Source organism: Rhinopithecus roxellana, chromosome 3, assembly GCF_007565055.1.
Source record: "Rhinopithecus roxellana isolate Shanxi Qingling chromosome 3, ASM756505v1, whole genome shotgun sequence".
NCBI classification, from domain to species: Eukaryota; Metazoa; Chordata; class Mammalia; order Primates; family Cercopithecidae; genus Rhinopithecus; species Rhinopithecus roxellana.
Genome location: NC_044551.1, coordinates 129,314,805 through 129,335,327, shown reverse-complemented (window position 1 = coordinate 129,335,327; position 20,523 = coordinate 129,314,805). Strand labels below are relative to the sequence as shown.

Sequence of the window (20,523 nt, the reverse complement as noted above, 5' to 3'; positions counted from 1 at the left end):
CTTATGAAGCTTAGTTTGACTGAGTATAAAATTCTAAGTTGAAAACTCTTTTCTTTAAGAATGTTGAATCTTGGCCCCCACTCTCTTCTGGCTTGTAGGGCTTCTGCAGAAAGATTCACTGTTAGTTTGATGGGCTTCCCTTTGTGGGTAACCTGACCTTTCTCTCTGGCTTCCCTTAAAATTTTTTCCTTCATTTCAACCTTTGTGAATCTGATGAGTATGTATCTTGGAGTTGCTCTTCTTGAAGAGTATCTTTGTGGTGTTCTCTGCATTTTCTGAATTTGAATGTTGGCCTGTCTTGCTAGGTTGGGGGAGTTCTCCTGGATAGTATCCTGAAGTGTGTCTTCCAACTTGGTTCCATTCTCCCTGTCACTTTCAGGTACACCAATCAAACGTAGGTTTGGTCTTTTCACATAGTCCCATGTTTATTGGAGACTGTTCATTCCTTTTCACTCTTTTTTCTGTAATCTTGTCTTCACACTTTATTTCATTTAGCTGATCTTCAATCTCTGATATCCTTTCTTCTGCTTGATCGATTAAGCTATTGATAGTTGTGTATGCTTCACAAAGTTCTCATGCTTTGTTTTTCAGCATCATCAGGTTATTTATGTTCTTCTCTAAACTGGTTTTTCTAGTTAGCAATTCCTCTAACTTTTTTTCAACGTTCTTAGCTTCCTTGCATTGGGTTAGAAGATGCTCCTTTAGCTCGGAGGAGTTTGTTATTACCCACCTTCTGAAGCCTACTTCTGTCAATTTGTCAAACTCATTCTCCACCAGTTTGTTCCCTTGCTGGTGAGTAGTCGTGATCTTTCAGAGGAAAAGAGGCATTCTGGTTTTTGAATTTTCAGCCATTTCACACTGTTTTTTCCTCATCTTCATGGATTTATCTACCTTTGGTCTTTGATGTTGATGATCTTTGGATGGGGTTTTGGTGTGGACATCCTTTTTGTTGATGTTGATGCTATTCCTTTCTGTTTGTTAGTTTTCCTGCTAACAGTCAGGCCCCTCTGCTTCAGGTCTGCTGGAGTTTGCTGGAGGTCCATTCCAGATCCTGTTTGTCTGGGTGTCACCAGCAGAGGCTGCAGAACAGCAAAGATTGCTGCCTATTCCTTCCTCTGGAAGCTTCGTCCCAGAGGGGCACCTGCCAGATGCCAGCTGGAGCTCTCCTCTATTGTCTGTCAACCCCTGCTGGGAGGTATCTCCCAGTCAGGAGGCACGGGGGTCAGGGACCCACTTGAGGAAGCAGTCTGTCCCTTAGCAGAGCTCAAGAGCTGTGCCGGGAGATCTGCTGCTCTCTTCAGAGTCATTAGGTAGGTGTGTTTAATTCTGCTGAAACTGTACCCACAGCCACCCCTTCCCCCAGGTGCTACGTCCCAGCAAGATGGGAATTTTATCTATAAGCCCCTGACTGGGGCTGCTGCCTATTTTACAGAGATGCCCTGCCCAGAGAAGAGGAATCTAGAGAGGCAGTCTGGCTACAGTGACTTTGCTGAACTGCGGTGGGCTCTGCCATTCAAACTTCCCAGCAGCTTTGTTTATACCGTGAGGGGAAAACTGCCTACTCAAGCCTCAGTAATGTTAGATGCCCTTCTTCTCACCAAGCTTGAGTGTCCCAAGTCAACATCAGACTGCTCTGCTGGCAGCAAGAACTTCAAGCCAGTGGACCTTAGCTTGCTGGGCTCTGTGGGGGTGGGATCTGCTGAGCTAGACCACTTGGCTCCCTGGTTTCAGCCCCCTTTCCAGGGGAGTGAACAGTTCTGTCTCGCTGGGATTCCAGGAGCCACTGGGGTATGAAAAAATAAACACCTGCAGCTTGCTCAGTGTCTGCCCAAATGTCTGCCCAGTTTTGTGCTTGAAACCCAGGGCTCTGATGGTGTAGGCACCCAAGGGAATCTCCTGGTCTGCGGGTTGTGAAGATCATGGGAAAAGCACAGTATCTGGGCCGGAATGCACTATTCCTCATGGCATGGTCCCTCATGTCTTCCCTTGGCTAGGAGAGGGAATTTCCCAACCTCTCGCACTTCCCATGTCAGACGCCCCACCCTGCTTCAGCTCACTTTCCGTGGGCTGCACCCACTGTCTAACCAGTCCCAATGAGATGAGCCAAGTACCTCAGTTGAAAATGCAGAAATCACCTGCCTTCTGTGTTGATCTTGGTGGAAGCTGCAGATAGGAACTGTTTGTCTTCAGTCATTTTGCCAGCCACAATGCTAGTATGCTTTTATAACCTGTTCCTCATTGTCCTCCTCATCCACTTATCTAATTTGATTATATAAGTATCCAACATTTTCATAGTCTAATTATGCAAACATGTTCATAACTGAACCTTATAGTATTATTTAATTAAATTACTTTTCTTTTTTTCCACCTTTCCTTCCCTTCCCTTCTCTTCCCTTCCCTTCCCTTCCCTTCCCTTTCCTTTCTGCTTTTCCTTGGAGTTACTAATCACCAATTTTTAAAAATTGTTTAAATTTCTATAGAATTGGCCAGGCACGATAGCTCATTCCTGTAATCCCAGCACTTTGGGTGGCCAAGGCCGTTGGATCACCTGAGGTCAGGAGCTCGAGACCAGCCTGGCCAATGTGGTGAAACCCCCTCTCTACTAAAAATATACACATTAGCCAGGCATGGTGGTGCACGCCTGTAATCCCAACTACTCAGGAGGCTGAGGCAGGAAAATCCCTTGAACCCAGGAGGTGGAGGTTGCAGTGAGCTGAGATCGCACCACAGCACTCCAGCCTGGGCAACAAGAGCAAAACTCCATCTAAATACATATAATTATTCTCAGACTCACTTTCCCATGTATAAATCTCAGACACATTCACTTCTTCCTCTCAGAGCCTTCTGATTCACTCCAGTAGGAAGTGGCTGATCTCTTGGCCTGCTGCAGAGCTGTGAACTTGGTATTTCTGTCCACTATCTCTCTGGGATTCTTCTCTCTTAACAAGTTCCTGTTCCTTGGATCCTATGTTTTCTTGAATTGCTCCCTCAGATTGAGAGAATATCTATTCTATTACTTTTCTGAAAAGTTTTGCAAAGTAATGTTTTGGAAACCTTGCTTGTCTAAAAATAATTTCCTTCTACCCACACCCTTAATTGGCTAGGTATGAAATTTAAACCTGGAAATAATTTCTCTTAGTATTTAGAAACTGTTACTCCATTTTGTTCCTAAAGCTTGGTACTGCTGTTGCATGAAACCTGTTTTCTCACTCGTTTGAAAGTGTTCTTTTCTTTGTGGTCAGAATTCTGAAACTTTATAATGATTTCTCAATAATTGCTTCAATTATTTAATGACTATTTCATCCATGCACGCTCAATATTCTATATCTCTTGTTTAGACTTTTACTATTTGGATATTGACCTTATATTGTGTTTTTATCTATATATTTCATATGTTTTTATTTCTGATTTTTTGTATTTTTATTTAATTTTCTTTTTTAAATAAATTTTACTTAGTTATTGATGGATTATTATGTAAATCTCTTATTGAGTTTTTCATTTTTTTATTCTCCAAATTAGCTTTTAACATCAGTAAGTATTTCTTCTCTTCTCTCCCTGAAAATATCAAACATTTTTGAAGTTTTCTTCTCCTTGTGAAATCTTCGTTTCTTCTAAGTTACTGTTTTGCCTGTTGGCTTTGTCTTCTAACCTTCAGATTCGTGGCTGAAGGTTAGAAGAAAATCTGGCAGCCCTTAGCTGCCTCTTCATATTTAACTGTGGAGCACCAGAAAGCTTTCTCAGAAGCTGTGTAGCAAAAATTCACTCTGATGTGATCTGGCTGAGTTGTTTTGTTAATGAAAACCAAAGGTAATTCAGATCTTTTCTCTTGGGAAGATGATCATAGAAGAATATGGTGGAGGACCTTTTAATCTCCTTTCTGATATTTAATTACACAGCTGCCAGAAATCTGAAATCCAAGTAAGGAAATGTGGCTGAGAGTCTCAACATTCAGTAGGTACATTTTACTCAACTCTCCTTGTTTTATTATGCCACCTCTCCCCTCAAGTGACTCTTTGTCTCTTTATTCTGTTTTGTTTTCCTTCTAAGCTCTCCACACTGCATGACCCTCTATATTTTCATCTCTTATTCTGTTTATTTTTGTCTTCAATTAGAATGTAAAGTCAATGAAAACAAATTTTATTTTTGTTCACTGTTGTATCCCCAATGTCTGACAACTATGCTTTGCACATAGTAGCTGCTCAATAAAAATGTATGTTATGACTTAGGTTAAATAATATGAAATTTCTGCTATTCATCTGGTTTTGACCTTCAAAATGGAAATCTCATACATTTCAAACTAAATAAAGGAGGATCTGAATGGATAAGGATTATCACCATTTTCCTTGTGATGTGAAACTCATCATAGGAGGTATTAATATATTTTATAGTTTATTATATATAATTAATTTAAAAAATAGTAAGTGGAGAAATGCAAACTCAGAGAAGTTAAATATCTCACTCACTTGCCTAAGATTACACAATATTAGGCAGTACTGGAGTAGAACCAGGACCAGAATTTTGTATGTACCACGCACTATTAGAGATTCTGGGGATGAAACAGCGACTATAATCTACTTCTGGGTATTTCTAGGAGTAAGACAGAAAGAAAAGAAGCAAGTAGCTATAACAGGGTATTGAATGAAATTGTTCTTACTTTCCTGAAACTTTAAAGGCCCCAAACTGAGGACAATATATAATATGGAACCTCATAAACTAAAGAGAGCAACATGCAGCTGCCAAACACCCCTTCAGGGCCAGACAGATTCTTTAATTTTCACCCCCCACAACTGCATCCAACCTGTATACACAGAAAACTGAAATTCACAGGGATAACGGCACAGATTTACAGTAAGGGGTAGGCCTGGAAGTCAACAGTACTGTTGCTTTATTCCAGATCTCTTCATATTCAGGGTAGGGATATGAAGAGTTTGGATTGTAAGTGCCTAGCCTGCCTGCTTGGACTACATGGTGCAACTATTGCTTCAGAGAGACCTGATGTGGTGGAATTATGAGAAGACATGTAAAGCAAATTCACAACCAAAACAATAGAAGAAAGCACATGTAATTCCTATTTTCCCCGTAGAGAAGCTATGAGTAAACTTGAGGTGCTGTCTTAGGGATTCACCTGTTCATGATATAACTTAAATTGGAGAGCTCCCAACCATGTATACCTAAATGAAGCCAAGTTAATATCCACAATACACTCACTCACACTTCCAATTCCGGGTACCTATCTTTATATTTAAAGTAAATGAAGAACATCCGTTAGCAGATGGCGGTCTACATAAGGGCCCATGAAATACACCTGTGTCTTGCAGGCCCCAGTTACAAAGGAAACAGCTGTTGACCTGGACCAGCATGTGTTAGTTTTCCATTAGTTCATAGGGTTCATCAGGCCAGCTGTAGCATGGAGCTAAGTAAATGGAGTCACTTTTCCATGTTGGCTCATTTCCATAGCTCATTATGCAGGAAGGTTGATAAAGCATTATTGTACCAAAGCATTAAAAAAAAAACTCAGGTTCTGGAAAAGTTTCCAGAAAGGTCATCATTAACAGGGCTAGTCAATAAGCTCTCCACCTCCTGTAGATGCTGTACTAATCCTGTGATAGCCCATTGGGGAGGAGAACTCTACTTGAATTGCTGTCAACTGTTGATGAGGAATGGGGCAGAGGCTTAGCATATTCACATTTATTTTCTGAGAGCACACTTCCTGCCCTCTCTACCTTTCTTCCTTTCTTCTTCCAGAAACATTTATTGTCACCGACATGGAGATGAAGTATTTTATAAGGTGTCTGGACTCTCAAGGTGTAAAATTATACTTTCCTTTCATTATCTTCTATTAGGAAGCTCTGTGTCTCTTTCACTCACTGGACTATAAATCATAGGAAAGAAGGAATCATTCTGGGTGTTGGGTTCTAGGTACCTATCATACCATCCAGCACATAGTAGGTGTTCAATAAATACCCATTGGTTGAAAGTATGAAAAAGGAATTTTGATCATGAGCCTAGACAACCATTCCATACTGGTCTTTAAAAGCACTCCAGATTTATAGGCTGAAATGGGATTAAAAAAAACAAGACAAACAGAAGAAAAAAACCTGAAACACAGCAGGATTTATGATCATTACAGAGCTAAAAGTACATTATATTCTAATACTAAGGCAGTATACCAGGCTGCCTTTGTTATCATTCATATAAACTCCTCTAGCTCACTTTCTGAGTTTTCCTTCCAATAATTTGCCCTTGATTAACTTTCTTTTTTAAAACTAACATTTATTAAGTACCAATATTGTGCAGAAATGCTGTGCATTTTTTTTCTCCTGTAAATTACGTGAAGCAATGATCACCCCAATTTTGGAAATGGGAAAAATTGAAGCTCTCAGAGTTTAAGTTCTTACAGGTAGTAAATAGAATGGCTAGGATTGGAACCCAGGTTTATGGGCTGCTACAACACAGTTTGTTAAATATCAAGTGGCTTCTTCAGTGTTCCTTGGCTATGCCTCACCCTTTTAAATTCCATTTTGGAAAAAAATTCCTGAGAGCTCTGTTCTTCATTCCTTTATTTGTTTTTCTTTTGCCCATGAATCTGATGACATATAAATTATACCCATGACCTTCAGTATTTTGCCAGACCTTGGCCAGGGGTGGCTCTTCTAGTCAATGAATATCATGGTGGCTGTCCTCAGAAGGCATGAGAACCTGCAGGAGGAGGACTTTGGAAATTTGGAACCCACTGGCCCAGGGAAAGAGCTGAATATTTCTAGGGAGGCCAGACCCACCAGGGACTGCTGCATTGGTCATAAACATAATACCATGGGACTTAGGCAGAGAACAAGCAAGTCTGATCCCAGAGTTGAGGAGTAGCCAGGGGGTTATGGCTATTTCCAGATTTAAATACTGTCCCTGTCTCTATAAAAGCAATACATCTTTCTAGGGGTCCCCACACACCTTCCTGCGAATCCTGCCAAATTTCTGCCTTTCCTAAGGCTGCACCTTGGGAACCACTCTCTTATTTCCTTCATCTTCTGTAACCCTCTTTCTTGGCTTTGTGGATATTTTCAGCAGGAGCCACCATTAATGCTGGCTGAAGGGGACATCTTTTGCATCATCATCTAGGAAGATTGGCTCCTGGTGTCTCTTCATCAATTTATACTTAACCCAATGAAAAAGAACTTCACAGATGATAGCACAATGTCCAGGCGCTTCTAGGAAAGGACATTACTAATTAGGATATATTAATATCCTCTCTTGAACTGATTCTCCAATTTTTTTTTTTTTTTTTTTGCTTTCTTTCTAATGAAAGAATCCTTAGCATCTACTTGAATTCAGGCATGCATATTTTTCTGCTATAATGCTTTCTCTTCATTTGACAGGCAGGATTGTCTTACAGGGAAAAGCTGAACACTCTGACAGCTGATTACGTTACATGCCTTTTTTATTCTGCTCCACAAAGAGAACTGGATGACAGTGATGATGACCTATGAAAAGCAATTAAGGCCTCAGGATCATTTCTACTTGTGGGCTGGAGATTAGATGACAGAGGGCACCAAGGGATTGTTTATAATGGATAATAGGTTATTTGTGTAAGGTGCAGGGTAGGACATGAAATATCTTAGATTCTGTAGCAACGTGTTATTTTTCTTTGCCAAAATAGGTAGACAAACCCAATAGAACTCTTTAGTGCTGGTAGATCAACTTAATCTTTTCTGCTTTTGCCAACAATATTTCACAGAGGATGTGTCCATTTGTCTTTTTCAGAAACAGCCAGTTTTCCTCTGTCACTGAGTAGGACTTTCAGAAAATTGCTTCATATCCTGGATGCATTGCAGCCCTGTGGACATTTCCATAGGGAATAAAAGCAGCTATCCCTTCAAAGACAGACTTGTGAATAACTTAACATCTAGCAATAGAATCGTAATGCTTACACTACCTAAGCAGTTTTGTCATCTCTGAGGCTGGTTGTGCTGGACGTGGAGCATTTAATTTCTTTTTTTCTTTTCTTTATTTTTACTTTTATTTTTCATTTTTGTTTTTAAGACAGGGTCTCAATGTGTTGCCCAGACTGGACTTCAGTGGCACAATCATGGCTTATTGCAGCCTCGAGCTCCTGGGGCTCAAGCAATCCTCCCAGCTCAGCCTCCAAAGTAGCTGGGACTACAGGTCCACACCACTATGCCTGGTAAATTTTTGGTATTTTTGTAGAAACAGGATCTCACTTATCTACTTGAATTCATTGTTTTTGCTGAAAGACTTGATGTTTTGCCTGTTCTGATTGTGGGCAGCAGTATTTGCTGTTCAGTTTAGCATGTGGAGTTGGTATAAAACATGTGTAAAAACATTAAGGTTTGGCACCTTATGTAGAAAACCTGCTACACTTCAAAGTAGAATAATTGCCAGCTACTCAGATACACTTGGTGGCAAAAAGATGAGTTTCCATAACACCAAAGCAATGTCTGCCTGAACCATATGTTTTCCAATCCAAAAACAGGTTTTTGGATTCAAAACGTTCTCCTTCTTTCTTTATTTTCTTCTTGGTAATATGACAAGTAGAAAAGCAGCAGGAAACATTTAGGACTACATAATAGAGGGCCATTTCCAGAATACAAACAAATTCATTGGGACATTCCAGAAAGAAAACCTTGATATGCCCATCAATATTTGCTCTATTCTGGAACTTCTGACATAAAGGAGGTGTAATGGAAAGCCTCCTGGACTGAAGTAATTTCCGATTTCCACTCTTCAACCTCAAGGTGTGAAAGGTAAGGATGACAAACAAGGAGAATACTGTACTACGCACTAGACTCTCTGCGTCAATTTGCACATTCATGTGCCAATGGGTACAGTAATTATTTGTGTCTGCTCAACATCTTTTGAAAATGCTCTCGTATGTCTTGTAGTTTTCCATCTTTTGAGTTCTGTCTCATCAAAGTATGCTGCAAAAACTGCATCAGAATCTTTTGCTACTTAAGGTACAAGCACGTGACCTAGGTTTCCTCATTCAGATGCACCCCTACCGAAGACCGATGAGAAAGAGACCAGTGTTAGGATGTGGCCACGGACAGATAGATTTTCTGGTAGTTGTAGTGGAAGAAAGGTTCCGATTCTTCTGGGGTTGTGGCGCTGGAGTTTCTGGCACTCAATCTTGGATATGATCAGTGCTGAGCAGTGGGTGGTGGTAGCAGGGCTGTTTTCACTAATACATTTCCCCGAGGGTAGAAGATGGGCATTGTTCCTGTATTTCTAGCTGCTTAGCATTTTAAGTCCAATTCTCTGACTCTTTGAGATTCTGACACTTTCTCATATATTCAATAAGTCTCATTTTGCTTAAATTAGTTAGAAATCATCCTGTGATTTTCAACTAAGAGTCTTGACCTGAATAATGGATATAAGAAATAGTAACGGAGGGGCAGTTTAACCTCAGTTATGATAGCTAGAAAGGGCATTGGAAATGGAATATTGAATGTGACCATAGAATAAAAGAATCTGATAGAGATTTTCAGGTGTCTTCAAATATGGAAGTTGTTTCCTTGCTTAAATAAAGGAATGTTTTTTCAACTTCCCCTATAGCTGTACAAGAAATAGCATTAAGGGAAAAAATCTTAAGCATTTTTAAGAGTTTGTTAAATAGCATGAAGAAAATAAGTCCTGAATCATCATCTGGGATAATTTATTATTTGCTTTTTGGTGTATTTTGTTTTATATTTTTACTATGCACATGCGTTTACTCTTATGAGTTTACTATACAGTGTAGCTTCATTAAAGAAAAATTAAAAATATAAAAAGCACAAAACCAAAGGAAAAGTCTCCTGTGATGATTAATTTATGTGTCAACTGGCCAGGCTATATAGTTCCTAAAGTGATTTAATAAAACCTAACTTAGGTGTTACTGTGAAGATATTTTGGCAATGTGGTTAACATCTACAATCAGCTGACTTTAAGTAAAGGAGATTACCCTGTATAATGTGGGTTGGCCTTACCCAAGGAGTTGAAGGCCTTATAAGCAAAAACTGAAGATTGTCACAAAATAAGAAATTCTGCCTCAAAACAGTATTATAGAAATACTGCCTATGTTTCTAGCCTACTGGCCTATCCTTTGAGTTTTAAACCTGCCAGCCCTCACAATCCTATAAACTAATTACTTAAAATAACTCTCTCTATATATATATATGAGATATATTTATATATATATATATTTATCTCCTATTAATTCTGTTTCCTGGAGAACCCTGACTGATACTTCACCCATAAGACCATCACCCTCTAATATCACATGCTAATATCATGGTATCTTTACTAATTTTTTTCTTTTCTTTTCTTTTCTTTCTTTTCTCAGACCTCTCAGGGTGAATTCATATTTTTTCTATATACATATATACAGTCATATAATGCATAACATTTCAGCCAGTAATGGACCACATATACAATAGTGGTCCCATAAGATTAAAATGGAGTGGAAAAATTCCTATTGTACAACAATGTTGTAGCCATCCTAATATAGCACAATGCATTGCTCAGGTGTTCGTGGTGATGCTAATTAAACTACTGTGCTTCCAGTTGTATAAAAGTATAGCACACATAATTACATACAGTACATAATGTTAGATGATGATAATAAAAAACTGTTACTAGTTTATATATTTAACGTACTATACTTTAAAAAATTTATTTTTATTTATTTTTTATTTTTTGAGACAAAATCTCACTCTGTTACCCAGGCTGGAGTGCAGTGGTGCAATCTCAGCTTACTACAACCTCTGCCTCCTGGGTTCAAGTGATTCTCCTGCCTCAGCCTCCTGAATAGCTGAGATTACAGGCATGCACCTCCATGCCTGGTTAATTTTTGTATGCTTACTGGAGACAGAGTTTCACCATGTGGGCCAGGTTGGTCTTGAACTCTTGACCTCAAGTGATCTGCCTGCCTGGCCTCCCAAAGTGCTGGGATTGCAGAAGTTTGCTAACATACCCAGCCCCATACTATACTTTCAATCATTATTTTATAGTGTACTTCTACATATATATAAAAAGAGTTAACTGTAAAACAGCCTCGGGTAGGTCCTTCAGGAGGTATTCCAGAAGAAGGCATTGTTATTATAAGAAATGGCAGCTCCGTGTTATTGCTCCTAAAGTCCTTCCAGTGGGATAAGATGTGGAGGTGGAAGACAGTGATATTAATAATGCTGACTCTGTGTAGGCCTAGGCTGTGTGTGTTTGTGTGTTATTTCTTAACAAGAAAAGTAAAAAGTAAAGCAAAATAAATAAAATAGATAAAAATCTTATAGAATAAGGATACAAAGGAAGAATATATTTTTGTACAGCTGTACAATGTGTGTTTTAAGCCAACTTATTACAAATGAGCCAAATAAAAAAGTCAACCTTTGATTTTTTTAATTAAAATTTTAATTTTTAATTTTTTTAAAAAAATTAAATTTATAAAGTAAAAGTCTACAAAAAGCTAAGTTTAATTTATTATAAAAGAAATAATATCTATGAATTTAGTGTAGGCTAATTGTACAGTGTTTATAAAGTCTACAGTAGTGTACAGTAATGTCTTAGGCCCTCACATTCAATCACCACTTGCTGATTCACCCACAGCAACTTCCAGTCCTGAAAGCTCTTATCATGGTTAGATAAACGGGCGAATCATTTTTTTCTCTTTTATACTGCATTTTAACTGTACCTTTTCTATATTTAGATATGTCTAGATATACAAATATTTACCATTGTGTTACAGTTCCCTACAGTGTTCAGTATAGTAACATATTCTTCAACTTTGTAGCCTAGGAGCAACAGGCTGTACCAGGTAGCCTAGATGTGTAATAGGCTTACCTTCTAGGCTTATGTCAATATACTTCATAATGTTCACATAATGATGAAATTGCCTAACGACACATTTCTAAGACTGTATTCCCATTGTTTATTTTTTTTTCGTTTTTTTTTGTTTTTTAATATACTTTAAGTTCTAGGGTACATGTTCATAACGTGCACGTTTGTTACATATGTATACTTGTGCCATGTTGGTGTGCTGCACCCATCAACTCGTCAGCACCCATCAATTCGTCATTTATATTAGGTATAACTCCCAATGCAATCCCTCCCCCCTCCCCCCTCCCCCCACCGCATGATAGGCCCCGATGTGTGATGTTCCCCTTCCCGAGTCCAAGTGGTGTCATTGTTCAGTTCCCACCTATGAGTGAGAACATGCGGTGTTTGGTTTTCTGTTCTTGTGATAGTTTGCTAAGAATGATGGTTTCCAGCTGCATCCATGTCCCTACAAAGGACGCAAACTCATCCTTTTTTATGGCTGCATAGTATTCCATGGTGTATATGTGCCACATTTTCTTAATCCAGTCTGTCACAGATGGACATTTGGGTTGATTCCAAGTCTTTGCTATTCTGAATAGTGCCGCAATAAACATACGTGTGCATGTGTCTTGATAGCAGCATGATTTATAATCCTTTGGGTATATACCCAGTAGTGGGATGGCTGGGTCATATGGTACATCTAGTTCTAGATCCTTGAGGAATTTCCATACTGTTTTCCATAATGGTTGAACTAGTTTACAATCCCACCAACAGTGTAAAAGTGTTCCTATTTCTCCACATCCTCTCCAGCACCTGTTGTTTCCTGACTTTTTAATGATTGCCATTCTAACTGGTGTGAGATGGTATGTCATTGTGGTTTTGATTTGCATTTCTCTGATGGCCAGTGATGATGAGCATTTTTTCATGTGTCTGTTGGCTGTATGAATGTCTTCTTTTGAGAAATGTCTGTTCATATCCTTTGCCGACTTTTTGATGGGGTTGTTTTTTTTTTTTCTTGTATATTTGTTTGAGTTCTTTGTAGATTCTGGATATTAACCCTTTGTCAGATGAGTAGATTGCAAAAATTTTCTCCCATTCTGTAGGTTGCCTGTTCATTCTGATGGTAGTTTCTTTTGCTGTGCAGAAGCTCTTTAGTTTAATTAGATCCCATTTGTCAATTTTGGCTTTTGCTGCCATTGCTTTTGGTGTTTTAGACATGAAGTCCTTGCCCATGCCTATGTCCTGAATGGTACTACCTAGGTTTTCTTCTAGGGTTTTTATGGTATGAGGTCTAACATTTAAGTCTCTAATCCATCTTGAATTAATTTTCGTATAAGGAGTAAGGAAAGGATCCAGTTTCAGCTTTCTACTTATGGCTAGCCAATTTTCCCAGCACCATTTACTAAATAGGGAATCCTTTCCCCATTTCTTGTTTCTCTCAGGTTTGTCAAAGATCAGATGGCTGTAGATGTGTGGTATTATTTCTGAGGACTCTGTTCTGTACCACTGGTCTATATCTCTGTTTTGGTACCAGTACCATGCTGTTTTGGTTACTGTAGCCTTGTAGTATAGTTTGAAGTCAGGTAGCGTGATGCCTCCAGCTTTGTTCTTATGACATAGGATTGTCTTGGCAATGCGGGCTCTTTTTTGGTTCCATATGAACTTTAAAGCCGTTTTTTCCAATTCTGTGAAGAAACTCATTGGTAGCTTGATGGGGATGGCATTGAATCTATAAATAACCTTGGGCAGTATGGCCATTTTCATGATATTGATTCTTCCTATCCATGAGCATGGTATGTTCTTCCATTTGTTAGTGTCCTCTTTTATTTCACTGAGCAGTGGTTTGTAGTTCTCCTTGAAGAGGTCTTTTACATCCCTTGTAAGTTGGATTCCTAGGTATTTTATTCTCTTCGAAGCAATTGTGAATGGAAGTTCATTCATGATTTGGCTCTCTGTTTGTCTGTTACTGGTGTATAAGAATGCTTGTGATTTTTGCACATTAATTTTGTATCCTGAGACTTTGCTGAAGTTGCTTATCAGCTTAAGGAAATTTTGGGCTGAGACAATGGGGTTTTCTAAATATACAATCATGTCATCTGCAAACAGGGACAATTTGACTTCTTCTTTTCCTAACTGGATACCCTTTATTTCTTTCTCTTACCTGATTGCCCTAGCCAGAACTTCCAACACTATGTCGAATAGGAGTGGTGAGAGAGGGCATCCCTGTCTTGTGCCAGTTTTCAAAGGGAATTTTTCCAGTTTTTGCCCATTCAGTATGATATTGACTCTGGGTTTGTCATAAATAGCTCTCATTATTTTGAGGTATGTTCCATCAATACCGAATTTATTGAGCGTTTTTAGCATGAAGGGCTGTTGAATTTTGTCAAAAGCCTTTTCTGCATCTATTGAGATAATCATGTGGTTTTTGTCTTTGTTTCTGTTTATATGCTGGATTACGTTTATCGATTTGCAAATGTTGAACCAGCCTTGCATCCCAGGGATGAAGCCCACTTGATCATGGTGGATAAGCTTTTTGATGTGCTGCTGAATCCGGTTTGCCAGTATTTTATTGAGGATTTTTGCATCGATATTCATGAGGGATATTGGTCTAAAATTCTCTTTTTTTGTTGTGTCTCTGCCAGGCTTTGGTATCAGGATGATGTTGGCCTCCTAAAATGAGTTCGGGAGGATTCCCTCTTTTTCAATTGATTGGAATAGTTTCAGAAGGAATGGTACCAGCTCCTCCTTGTACCTCTGGTAGAATTCAGCTGTGAATCCATCTGGTCCTGGACTTTTTTTGGTGGGTAGGCTATTAATTGTTGCCTCAACTTCAGAGCGTGCTATTGATCTATTCAGGGACTCAACTTCTTCCTGGTTTAGTCTTGGGAGAGTGTAAGTGTCCAGGAAATTATCCATTTCTTCTAGATTTTCTAGTTGATTTGCGTAGAGGTGTTTATAGTATTCTCTGATGGTAGATTGTATTTCTGTGGGGTCTGTGGTGATATCCCCTTTATCATTTTTTATTGCATCTACTTGAGTCTTCTCTCTTTTCTTCTTTATTAGTCTTGCTAGCGGTCTGTCAATTTTGTTGATCTTTTCAAAAAACCAACTCCTGGATTCATTGATTTTTTGGAGGGTTTTTTGTGTCTCTATCTCCTTCAGTTATGCTCTGATCTTAGTTATTTCTTGCCTTCTGCTAGCTTTTGAATGTGTTTGCTCTTGCTTCTCCAGTTCTTTTAATTGTGATGTTAGAGTGTCAATTTTAGATCTTTCCTGCTTTCTCTTGTGGGCATTTAGTGGTATAAATTTCCCTCTACACACTGCTTTAAATGTGTCCCAGAGATTCTGGTATGTTGTATCTTTGTTCTCATTGGTTTCAAAGAACATCTTTATTTCTGCCTTCATTTCGTTATGTACCCAGTAGTCATTCAGGAGCAGGTTGTTCAGTTTCCTTGTAGTTGAGCAGTTTTGATTGAGTTTCTTAGTCCTGAGTTCTAGTTTGATTGCACTGTGGTCTGAGAGACAGTTTGTTATAATTTCTGTTCTTTTACATTTGCTGAGGAGTGCTTTACTTCCAACAATGTGGTCAATTTTGGAATAAGTGTGATGTGGTGCTGAGAAGAATGTATATTCTGTTGATTTGGGGTGGAGAGTTCTATAGATGTCTATTAGGTCCGCTTGGTGCAGAGATGAGTTCAATTCCTGGATATCCTTGTTAGCTTTCTGTCTCGTTGATCTGTCTAATGTTGACAGTGGAGTGTTGAAGTCTCCCATTATTATTGTATGGGAGTCTAAGTCTCTTTGTAAGTCTCTAAGGACTTGCTTTATGAATCTGGGTGCTCCTGTATTGGGTGCATATATATTTAGGATAGCTAGCTCTTCCTGTTGAATTGATCCCTTTACCATTATGTAATGGCCTTCTTTGTCTCTTTTGATCTTTGATGGTTTAAAGTCTATTTTATCAGAGACAAGAATTGCAACCCCTGCTTTTTTTTGTTCTCCATTTGCTTGGTAGATCTTCCTCCATCCCTTTATTTTGAGCCTATGTATGTCTCTGCATGTGAGATGGGTCTCCTGAATACAGCAGACTGATGGGTCTTGACTCTTTATCCAGTTTGCCAGTCTGTGTCTTTTAATTGGAGCATTTAGTCCATTAACATTTAAGGTTAATATTGTTATGTGTGAAGTTGATCCTGCCATTATGATATTAACTGGTTATTTTGCTCGTTAGTTGATGCAGTTTCTTCCTAGCCTCGATGGTCTTTACATTTTGGCATGTTTTTGCAATGGCTGGTACCGGTTGTTCCTTTCCAAGTTTAGGGCTTCCTTCAGGGTCTCTTGTAAGGCAGGCCTGGTGGTGACAAAATCTCTAAGCATTTGCTTATCTGTAAAGGATTTTATTTCTCCTTCACTGATGAAACTTAGTTTGGCTGGATATGAAATTCTGGGTTGAAAATTCTTTTCTTTAAGAACGTTGAATATTGGCCCCCACTCTCTTCTGTCTTGTAGAGTTTCTGCCGAGAGGTCTGCTGTTAGTCTGATGGGCTTCCCTTTGTGGGTAACCCGACTTTTCTCTCTGGCTGCCCTTAAGATTTTTTCCTTCATTTCAACTTTGGTGAATCTGGCAATTATGTGTCTTGGAGTTGCTCTTCTCGAGGAGTATCTTTGTCGTGTTGTCTGTATTTCCTGAATTTGAATGTTGGCCTGCCCTACTAGGTTGGGGAAGTTCTGTATGATCTCCTGAAGAGTGTTTTCCAACTTGGTTCCATTTTCCCCCTCACTTTCAGGCACCCCAATCAGACGTAGATTTGGTCTTTTTACATAATCCCATACTTCTTGCAGGCTTTGTTCATTTCTTTTTCTTCTTTTTTCTTTTGGTTTCTCTTCTCGCTTCATTTCATTCATTTGATCCTCAATCGCTGATACTCTTTCTTCCAGTTGATCGAGTCTGTTACTGAAGCTTGTGGATTTGTCACGTATTTCTCGTGTCATGGTTTTCATCTCTGTCATTTCATTTATGACCTTCTCTGCATTAATTATTCTAGCTATCAATTCTTCCACTCTTTTTTCAAGATTTTTAGTTTCTTTGCGCTGGGTACATAATTCCTCCTTTAGCTCTGAGAATTTCGATGGACTGAAGCCTTCTTCTCTCATTTCGTCAAAGTCATTCTCTGACCAGCTTTGATCCGTTGCTGGCAATGAGCTGTGCTCCTTTGCAGGGGGAGATGCACTCTTATTTCTTGAATTTCCAGCTTTTCTGCCCTGCTTCTTCCCCATCTTCATGGTTTTATCTGCCTCTGGTCTTTGATGATGGTGACGTACTGATGGGGTTTTGGTATAGGTGTTCTTCCTGTTTGATAGTTTTCCTTCTAACAGTCAGGACCCTCAGCTGTAGGTCTGTTGGAGATTGCTTGAGGTCCACTCCAGACCTTGTTTGCCTGGGTATCAGCAGCAGAGGTTGCAGAAGATAGAATATTGCTGAACAGCGAGTGTACCTGTCTGATTCTTCCTTTGGAAGCTTCCTCTCAGGGGTGTACTCCACCCTGTGAGGTGTGGGGTGTCAGACTGCCCGTAGTGGGGATGTCTCCCAGTTAGGCTACTTAGGGGTCAGGGACCCACTTGAGCAGGCAGTCTGTCCGTTCTCAGATCTCAACCTCCATGTTGGGAGAGCCACTGCTCTCTTCAAAGCTGTCAGACAGAGTCGTTCTCGTCTGCACAGGCCTCTGCTGCTTCCCCTTTTGTTGTTTAGCTATGCCGTGTCCCCAGAGGTGGAGTCTACAGAGACAGGCAGGTTTCCTTGAGCTGCTGTGAGCTCCACCCAGTTCGAGCTTCCCAGCGACTTTGTTTACCTACTTAAGCCTCAGCAATGGTGGGCGCCCCTCCCCCAGCCTCGCTGCTGCAGTTTCGGTTAGATTGCAGACTGCTGTGCTAGCAATGAGGAAGGCTCCGTGGCAATGGGACCCTCCCGGCCAGGTGTGGGTATAATCTCCTGGTGTGCCCGTTTGCTTAAAGCGCAGTATTGGGGTGGGAATTACCCGATTTTCCAGGTGTTGTGTGTCTCAGTTCCCCTGGCTAGGAAAAGGGATTCCCTTCCCCCTTGTGCTTCCCAGGAGAGACAATGCCTCACCCTGCTTCAGCTCTCGCTGGTCGGGCTGCAGCAGCTGACCAGCACCAATTGTCCGGCACTCCCCAGTGAGATGACCCCAGTACCTCAGTTGAAAATGCAGAAATCACCGGTCTTCTGTGTCTCTGGCGGTGGGAGTTGGAGACTGGAGCTGTTCCTATTCGGCCATCTTGCTACGCCCCTGTATTCCCATTGTTAAGTGATATATGACTGAATACGTGTGCAACTATTTACCCATTTATTTACAAAATAGAATAATACCATTCACACTGCATGTTAGGATGCTTTTTTCCCCCACTCAACAGTGTACCTTGAATACATTTCCAAATCAATGCATGTACTTTTAAAAACATAATTTTTAATTTATTGCTGCATTATTGATAATAATCAAGATATGTAAACAACTTAAATATTCATCAACCAATGAATGGATAAAGATAAAATGTGTATATATGTACAATGGAGTGTTCTTTAGCCTTAACAAAGAAGGCTGTCCTGCCACCTGTGACAATACGGATGAACCTGGGGGACATTATGCTGCGTGAAATAAACCAGACACACAAACACAAATACTGCATGACTTCATTTATATGTGGAATCTAAAACAGTCAAACTTACAGAAGCAGAGAGTGGAATGGTGTTTGCTAGGGAATGAGAAGGGGGAAAGTGGGAAGGAGAAATTGGGAGATGTTAGTCAGAAGATATAAAGTTTCAGTTATACAAAATGAATAAATTCTGGAGATCTAATGTACAGTGTGGTGACTACAGTTAACAAATACTGTATTGTAGACTTTACATTTTTTAAGCAGATAGGTCTTAAATGTTCTCACCGCACCAAAAAAGAGAAAAAAGAAGATAAGAATGGTAAGTATGTGGGGTGATAGATATGTTAATTGGCTTGATTGGGATGATTATTTTACAGTGTATATGTATATCAAAACATCAAGTTGTACACTTAAATATATAGTTTTTATTTCTCAATTATACCTTGATAAAGCTGAAAATTGTTCGCCAGTTTTATAAGCAAAACCTAAAGAAACAAATTCATAAACACCATCATTTTTAGTGCCAGTTTATTATCCCACTGTGTGAATAGTACAATTTCTGAAAATAGCTCTAAAGAGATCCTTGAAAAGTCCTAGAATTAGAACTTCTGGATGAGTAAAATTCATATTTTTAAAACTTTTGGTACATACTGCCAAACTGCTCTAAAGAAAAAGAATACCAACTTGTACTCTTATTTATGAGTGTCCTTTCACCGTACTTTAACCAATTCATTTTATTATCATTCAAATTATTTTCTAGTTTAGAACTTTAAAAAGTTAACATGTATTATTTAAAAATGTTATGTTGATGTATATGTATTTTTGCCTAATTGAGATTACAGTGTATGTACATATGTAAGTAAATATATATTCTACTTTTAAAAATAGTTATTACAAATAATTTCTTATATTATAAAACTTTCTAATTCATTTTTAGTGACCTAATAACATTCCACTTCACAGATGTGCCATAATTGATTTATGCATTCTGCAATTAGTTATACACTCTCATTTTTGCCAAAATTTCTATTTCCTTAGGATATTTTCTCAGAATGGGATTATAGGATCAAAAATTAGGAATGCTTATGAGCTTTTGATACCAGTGAATGTTCTCATTAGTAGAATAAGTCTGTTTCACCATATTCATCGATTTTGAATATTGGCTTAAAAAGTGAGAAAAACGTTACAACTGTGGTATGTAAGAGTGAAGCAGGTATTGCATTAAAAATACTAATGAGGGTTAATTTTGGCCCTCATCTAGATTCATTTGCTATTTCTCTTTCTTGTTTTATAAATGAGAATGAGGGACTTGAAACAAGTATTTGGTGAATCCATTCACATTGGGAAAACGTTTCCCAGGTTTCTACATTAGTATTAACTTACACTGTAGCATAGGAAAAATAGCTAGGGCAACAAAAATGAAGCTGATGAAGTATATAAATTGTAAATATAAATTTTGATAAATTACAGATATGTGCATAATAACCTTTTATAATTGCCTGTCTTTCAGGGCCAGAGGATCTACTACCACAGAACCATTCGAGATGTGAGTTCCCAGTGTGAAAGGACTGGGAGTTAACAGAAGAGCCACAGTGAGGTAGAGTTTTCTGTGTTTATATTTGCATTGAAGTTATTTTTAAAATATTATTTTCTCTCTCCTGCACACAATATGTTTGATTCTATAGCATACCTAGAATCTATATGTTTGATTCGATAGCATAAATTCATTTCTTTTCAATCAGCCCTTTTGGCCATTTTGTTAAAGATCAGAGGTGTAGCCGCATTAAGGAAAAGCATTCAAATTTGGGTTAGCCCTATCCGCGGTGACAGTTATTACCTGAGTGCCAGCGCCAGGATTGGATAGAGGGGGTATACAGCAGCCTGTCCTGAATGGTGTCTGAACAGAACCATTTCCGGTTCAATGTAGCCTTCCTTGGTTTGAACCTGTATCGCATGGGCTTGCCTAAAAGGAACAATAACCCTTAATATTGAAAATTCTCTAACACAGCTATTCTTAAATTATTGTCCACACAACCCCGGGAATCCTGATAT

The 20,523-nt window shown here is 39.0% G+C and overlaps 1 long non-coding RNA gene across 1 annotated transcript in view; it reads left to right on the top strand.

Annotated features, from left to right (window-relative positions):
- Positions 1-20,068, top strand: part of LOC115896405 — a 76,927-nt gene extending 56,859 nt beyond the window's left edge. Inside the window, exon 3 of the long non-coding RNA XR_004056263.1 lies at positions 19,982-20,068. This is a non-coding gene — a long non-coding RNA (uncharacterized LOC115896405). The remainder of the gene's footprint in view (positions 1-19,981) is intronic.
- Positions 20,069-20,523: the final 455 nt, after the last annotated feature.